At 42.7% G+C, this 7932-nt stretch overlaps 1 pseudogene; it reads left to right on the forward strand.

The window, feature by feature from the left end:
• The first annotated feature begins 4973 nt into the window (after positions 1-4973).
• LOC140904848 (olfactory receptor 6F1-like) lies at positions 4974-7543 on the forward strand (annotated as a pseudogene).
• The last annotated feature ends 389 nt before the right edge of the window (positions 7544-7932 follow it).

Consider the following 7932-nt stretch of genomic DNA (forward strand, 5'->3'; position numbering starts at 1 on the left):
TGGATGTCACTCATGTGCCACAATTCCGCCCCTATTCGTTTTTACATGTCTCCATTGATACCTATTCGGAATTCCTCTGGGCAACCCCACAGCGTGGGGAAGCCACTCCTAAAGTTATTCACCATCTGCTAGCCTGTTTTTCTGTTATGGGCCGCCCGAGCCAAATAAAAACAGATAATGCCCCAGCCTACTGCTCCACAGCCCTTTCCGCCTTTTGTGTCCAATGGGACGTCCGTCTCACACACGGGATCCCTTACAACTCCACGGGCCAAGCCATTGTTGAACGTGCAAATCGCACACTAAAAACCTTGCTTGACAAACAATTAAAACAAGGGGAGCTGCGTCTCCGAACCTTGGGAGACATTCAGCAACAATTGCATATCCTTTTGTTCACTTTAAATAACTTAACGCTAAACGCAGATCAGCAGACCCCCACAGATCGGCATTTTCATAAATCCGAGGTGCTGGAAAGACCACGTGTCTATTACCGTCAGCTGCCTGATCCGCAATGGCTGGGCCCAGTACCTCTAATCACTTGGGGTCGGGGATATGCTGCTGTGTCTCTCCCTGCAGGACCGTTGTGGGTTCCGGCCCGATGTGTGCGACCGGCACTGAAGCAGCATGGCATGGCACCAGGGACTATCGAACCCCATACCGGAGTTTCAGCTGACCCTGGAGGAGGGAGCGGTGCCTCCTGGGTCGACAACGGCGGGACGGAAACGGAAGAGGCGTAGTGTCCCAAGCCAGCCCGTGACATGGGGAGCAGTAAAAGCATTGGTCCCCGTGGCTCAACGACGGCTGGCAGCAAACCAACAGCCAGAGACTCCTGAGACTTTGTTTGTGGCAATTCTTGCCCAAATTACTGCTAATTCTGTATTGATTGTATGCCTTTTGTGCCTGCTATTTCCTGTAGGGGTTGGCTCGGGAGCGCTTTCTCCGTTACGAGCCCGAATGACATATAACCTATGGGAAAGATTGGCTTCAATAGCAAATGTTACCCACTTTTGTTTATCTAATTCTGTAGCAGCTGGAGAATTGTTGGGTACATGCCTTATTCCAGTATGTCATCACCCTGAAGAAATAGGGAATGAGACGATGCTTGCTGCTTACGCGAATCTCTCTTCCCAATACTCTGGTATGGCTAATTGGGGCCCGGCCAATTATACTTTGTCTCACACGGCCATATCCCTCCACACACCGTACCCGGCCGGGGCCAACAATGTCACCTGTGCACGTGTGGTTAACTGCACTAGTACAAGGGTGCCCTTGGGCTGTCGGCAAGTTTCTCAACCCTTTTTAAATTGTTCCCACGCCGTAAATGTTTCATACAATTATGGCCATATCATCCTACCATCAGGATGGTTTTTTACCTGCGGTTCACGCACCTTTAATTATATTCCTGCAAATTTAAGTGATGGCACCCTTTGCTGTCTTAGTAGAATGACACTTATATTGCCTTTTGCTGGTCAAAAACGTAGTAGAAGAAGTGTACCCCTTTCAGATGATTGTATTGCAGATGTTGAGCTTTTCAGTCGTGCTGAGTATACTGCTTTAGCGGCCTCTATTGTTGGGGTCCCCGCGCTTGCCATTTATACAGCCAGAACTTTAAATAACCTGGCATGCTTTGCGGCAAAGGCAATTAATACAACATCCCAGGCAATTGCCCTACTTAACACAGAGCAACATGAATTAAGGGATGCAATTTTGGATAACAGAGCAGCCATTGATTTTTTGCTCCTGAAACACCATCTAGGCTGCTCCACGTTTCAGCACATGTGTTGCTTTAATTTAACTGATAATAGTCGCTCCATAGAAACTAGACTGGCCGAATTGGCCAATCTTACAGCACACATACGCCAAGATCTGGGGTTTGAGGGCTTTTGGAATTGGCTTACAGGATGGCTGCCCTCTCTAGGATGGCTGCGACAACTTTTCGGTTATGCTGTGTTTGTAATTGTTGGGCTTATATTTTGCTGCTGCTGTATACAATGTATTCCCTCCTTGCTAAGGCTTTGCAGAGATCCGCCCTGGTAGGCTCCCCGAGTTATGTCCTTGTCTGTCCGGGAGTTGAATCACTTACAAAAGCAAATTGATGGCTACCATGAGATGGCCGAGCATAATAATAACAAAAGGGGGGATGAAGGGTTCATGTAGCGTTCATGCACCTGGAAACAGTCAGGGCACACCCTGACTGTTGTGTAGGAGCAATGCACACATTGCTCTGTTCTGTCCAAGGACATGGACCATGAAAACATGGACCATCTGGGAAGTCAAAATAAGGACATCAGCCGTGGGAAGCTTCCTCGGCCGAAGCTCAAGGCCTGAGAATAAAGATTGTAGTAGATAGAGGCTAGTAAATAGGAATATTAATCAAAGTCATATTATTTCCTTTGTTGATGCCTTTTGTGGTCGGTTGGGGTATGTGATGCGCAGGGGGGAGAGAAATAAAAGAGGTGGAAAAGCTGACAGGGGTAATCCCATCAGCAGACCAGCCTGCTTGCTTGCCTAAAGCCGTGTCCTGTCTTGTATTGAACCACCACAAATTATATTACTTTATTTCTTTATTAATTGAGTCCCTTATCAGTGTAACGATGCTGGTTCTGGCGGGACCCAATGGAGAGTGCCCATTCAGATCAAATAGCTTCAAGCAGGGCAGTTACAGCCCAAGGCTGGGGTTTCTGTGCACACCAGGGCAAAGCAAACCAGCCAGACAGAAAAGACTTTGCTTTTACCCCACTGGCTAACCACAAGTCACACAAGCAATTCCCTTAGACATCAATATCTGAAGCAACCACCGAACTTGATCTGAGGTTAGAAAATTATTTTAACTTTGTTAAAAGGGTATTATCTAGACCGTCCCTGACAGTGTTTGTCTAACCTGCTCTTAAAAATCTCCAAAGATAGAGATTCCACAACTTCCCTAGACAATTTATTCCAGTGCTTTACTACCCTGACAATTCAGAAGTTTTTTCCTAATGTCCAACCTAAACTGCCCTTGTTGCAATTTAAGCCCGTTACTTCTTGTTCTATCTTCACAGGTTAATGAGAACAATTTACCTCCCTCCTCCTTGTAACAACCTTTCATGTACTTGAAAACTGTTATCATGTCCCCCGCTCAGTCTTCTCGTCTCCAGACTAAACAAGCCCTTTCCCTCTCCCCCTCCCCCCAGTCTTCCCTCATAGGTCATGTTTTCTAGACCTTTAATCATTTTTGTTGTTCTTCTCTGGACTTTCTCCAATTTGTCCACATCTTTCCTGAAATGTGGTGCCCAGAACTGGACACAATATGCCAGTTGAGGCCTAATCAGCGCAGAATAGAGCAGAAGAATTACTTCTTGTGTCTTGCTTACAACACTCCTGTTAATACATCCCAGAATGATATTTGCTCTTTGTTTTGAAACAGTGTTACACTATTGACTCATGTTTAGCTTGTGACCCACTATGGCCCCAAGATCCCTTTCCACAGTACTCCTCCCTGGGCAGTCATTTCCCATTGTGTATATGTGCAACTGATTGTTTCTTCCTAAGTGAAGTACTTTGCATTTGTTTTCATGGAATTTAATCCTATTTACTTCAGACCATTTCTCCAGTTTGTCCAGATCATTTTGAACTTTAATCCTATCCTATCTATCTAATCAATCGTCATCTTAGTGTCCAACTTGGTTCTGAGTGCTTACAGTTCACTACCTGACAAACGAGGTATTTTTTTAAAGGAATTCCATATTTTTAACATAATTTACTGTGAAAGGCATACAGTTCCCTGCAAGCCAATAAGGTCTCGTTGGTACAAGGAAAGTCTTGAAAAGATTAACTCTACCATTCAGCTGAGATGAGTCCTTCTTTTTATGGAGAAAATAGAATATCACGGCTGTTTTCATCATTTTCATCGTGATAAAGGGCAGGCAAGTGGATTTTGTCAATCAGGTGTTTTAACTGTTCCAGAAATTTTGCGAGGTTCAGCTCTTTCCATCAGTGGAGACTGAATACAAAGAGCCAGATCCTCAGTTGGTCTAAATAGTCATAGCTCCATTGAGAGGTCTGCTGAGAGAAATTTGGAGGCCCAGTAAATTATGTTTTCCCCCTCCCCTTTCACCCTATAGTTAGATAGTTTTGCGGGGGCACTGAGCTCAGGACCTCAGTACAATTGTTCCACACCCTTCCCGCTCTCATCAGCCCTGTCTATTGATAATTCACACCAGCTGAAGGTTTGCCCAGTAAGAAGATTTGCTGAATGATGAGTTGCAGTAAGTTCCATTGTTTAAAATGTTTAAAAATTTTACTTATTTTCCTCACTTTACTCATGTGAGTGGAACCCTTGACTTCAAAGGAATCATTCATGTGAGTAAATTTAGGCATTTTTATTTTATATATGTCTATATATGCAAGTTTATTTATCTATTAACTGTTTGTAGAATCAGGGCATTAGATGCTATTCATAGGATATTAGTCATAACAAAATAAATGGTTTATATTGAAGAGGGAGAAAATATAATTGTTGATTGCCCGTGTTGATTAGACTTTGATACAAAATATTTAAGGCTGGGATTTTCAAAGGTGTCTGAGGGAGTTAGACACCCAACTCCATTACATTTCATAACTCCTTTCGGATCCTTTGCAAATTCAAATCCAAATAGGGAGGGGGACTAAATTTAGGTTATGAAAAATGAAAAATCAGAACACCCAAAACAAACAGTCAAACAAAAATTCAGAACATTCACTGTAAAAGTCATTGATAGATTTCAAGGTAGGGACAACTTTTTCAAAAGTGGCTTCTAATTCTGAATGCCTCAAATTTGAGACCTCAGCATTAATCCATCTGTGAAGGAAACTTTTGGCCAGCAGTAGGAACCTGATATTTTTTTCTGAAGGTGTTTTAGAAACTCGGCATATTTCAGTTTTGCTGTATTTGTGGGGCTTGCGGTCTGTTGTGTGGGAGTGAGGGTACCTGGATTCTGTGCTGAGCTCTATTAGCGATGCGTAGAATAGCTGTTGTATCAAAGGACCAGGAATCAGTACACTTGGGTTCTATTCCCATTCTTTGAGGGGAGTTAGGATCGTGGTTGGAGCAGAGCGGGGGCTGAGAATCAGGGCTCCTGGGTTCTATTAACGGTTCTGGTCGAGAAGTATGTTCGAATGACTAAACGGGGAGAAGAATTGCAGACTCCTGGCACAGCTGGTCAAAAATGTTTGAAATTCACAGTTTTGATGAAATTCTTCATCAGAATTTAAAATTCTGATAAAAAAGGGATGCATTTTTTGATTATTTTTTTTTTTAGGAAAATTGCTTCCTTTTGTTCTTTGGTCCTCTCTGGCCCTGAGCTTTGCTGTAATTGGCACATTGCATGACCTTGCACACCTCAGTCTCAATTGGTCAAAGGAGGTTGCAACTGACTCATTTTCAACCACCCAAAATGAATGCTGGTTTATAGATGTAAATGATTATTTATGCTCCAAAATTGAGTAGCTGTCCTCTGAACTGCAACTTTGTATAACATCAGGTTTCAGAGTAACAGCCGTGTCTGTAGTTCACGAAAGCTCATGTACAGCTTTAGTCTGTAGCTCACGAAAGCTCATGCTCAAATAAATTGGTTAGTCTCTAAGGTGCCACAAGTCCTCCTTTTCTTTTTGTATAACATCCCCACTCCAACTTGGGACTTCAGCAGGCTTAGAACCTGAGACTTTCTGCATAAAAAGAATTAAAGGTCCTCTTGCATTGTAGGAAGGAAATTGACAGGTACAAATCTCACGTGTTCAGTATTGACCTAAGTCTGCTCCCACTGACTCAATGACAAAAATCCTATTGACTTCCTTCCTCGGGAGCAGAAATAGGCCTATACTGAGAACTTTTGAAAAGCTCACCCTATTTAGCAGGGATTTTCAAAAGAGACGATGGGGTTTTGTTCAATTCTAAAGGAATCACAGATTGTGCTGAATGCCTAACACCCATAGGTCTCATTTGAAAATGATTTGGCTCCTGAATCCTGAAGAATTTACAGGAAAAATGTTGTTTTTTCTGTTGAAATTTTTCAGGGTTTTGTCAAAAGGACAACCCCCACCCCCCACACACACCCCGAAAACAACTTTGTATTTGAAAATTTTCAATTTAAAACAACAAAAATATCAATTAAAATAAAATCAATCTTGGGCTTTGGATGCTGACCGTGGAAAAAACATGTTTCATTGACAAAAACTAAAAATTGTGTTTTTCAAGGAACACCTGAAAATGGAATTTCTATCCTGAAAGTTTCTTTTTGGTCCAAAAGCCACGTTCCACTGGAAAAAAAGTTTCCACAGGAAAATTTAGGACAAGCTTAAATTCACCCTGTGAGCAGGAAGGCTCCAGAAATGTAATAGCAATAGGATATTTTCAGCCTTAAACCATTATTTCCTGCCTCTTTTAATTATCTGCTCTTTCTGTGCATCAAAATCATCTGTAACCCACAAAGCCACAGTTGTGTTTAATCAGTTTAATTTCATGTCTTCATTTGTTTTGGCAGGTAAAACAGCTGACCACACTGGAAAAGGGCTATCACACCAGTGTGAAGGAATTTACTCTCCTGGGATTCCCTGCGACCCAATATTTGCAGATCTCGCTCTTTGTGCTCTTCCTTGTCACAGGAAATGTGGCGATCATAGTCCTAGTGGCAACCAGCCGTCACCTTTGCACCCCAATGTATTTCCTTCTCTGAAATTTCTCCTTCCCGCAGGTATGGCAGACCACAGCTTGTATCCCAAAGACGCTTGCCAACCTTGTGTCCCAAAGCAAATCCATCTTCTTCGTCAGCTGTGTCCTACGGGTGTATTTTGTTTTCTCCCTAGGATGCACAGAGATTTTCTCTTGGCTGCCATGGTCTACGATTGCTATTTGGCTATATGCTATCCTTTGCTCTACAGCTCCATCCTGAACAGCACCTTGACTGCTCAGCTGGCTGTTGGCTCTTGGTTGTGTGGTTTCCTGGCTATTTGTGTCCCAGCATTTCTGATCACCAGGTTGTCCTTCTGTACCCTAGTGTCATCAATCACTTCTCTGGGGACCTAGCACCGTGGATAGTTCTTTCCTGCACAGATACCTACCTTATTGATCTGGTGGCCTTTATCATCTCCTTCATCGTCATCCTGGGCTCCTGTGTCATGACACCTCTCTCCTACCTTTACATCATCTCCACTGTACTGACAATCCCATCAGATAAGGAATGGAGAAGGGCCTTTTTAACTTGCTTTTCCCATCTCACAGTTGTGATTATCTGGTACGGTTCGACCATTTTCCTACATGTCAACCCTTCCATGCAGAACTCATTGGAATTGACCAAAATAGTCACCGTCTTGAATACTATTGTCACACCCCTGTTGAACCCTTTCATCTACACACTGAGGAACCCAGAGGTAAAAGAAGCCCTGAAACATGTATTCAGGGAAGCGATGTTTTTCAAAATGTGCTGGAGGTCATTGGCTGTCACAGAAAATGTGGTGAAAGAAAAATGAGTCTGCACATGGAAGATATACCAAAGTTGATAGGGTATTGAAAAAACAACAACAATCCCTGAGGGCCAGAAGTCTAAAGATAATTAGCTGCCCAACTCCAATGGAAATCAGTGTGAGTTAGTTGACTAAATACCTTTAACAATCTGGTCCTTAGTGTCTCACATCCTTGAACATTTACAGCCAGATTGTTAAATGTATTTAGGTGCCTAATGGGATTTTCTATGAGTTTTAAGGGCCTAGATACTTTTTAAAACCCCACTAAGCACCTAAATACCTTTCAAAATCCAGCCCTTATGCATTGTTATCCTCTTACTTTGTATTTAATTTAAAATGAAACAAATTGCACATGTGCCAATTATTTATTTCTATTAAAGCCTGGCCTGTGGAGAGGATAGAGATATCGACAGGCTTGGCAGAATTCAATTTTTATTTTTTATAATTTTGACAGAG

Source organism: Lepidochelys kempii, unplaced genomic scaffold, assembly GCF_965140265.1.
Source record: "Lepidochelys kempii isolate rLepKem1 unplaced genomic scaffold, rLepKem1.hap2 scaffold_95, whole genome shotgun sequence".
Taxonomy (NCBI): domain Eukaryota; kingdom Metazoa; phylum Chordata; order Testudines; family Cheloniidae; genus Lepidochelys; species Lepidochelys kempii.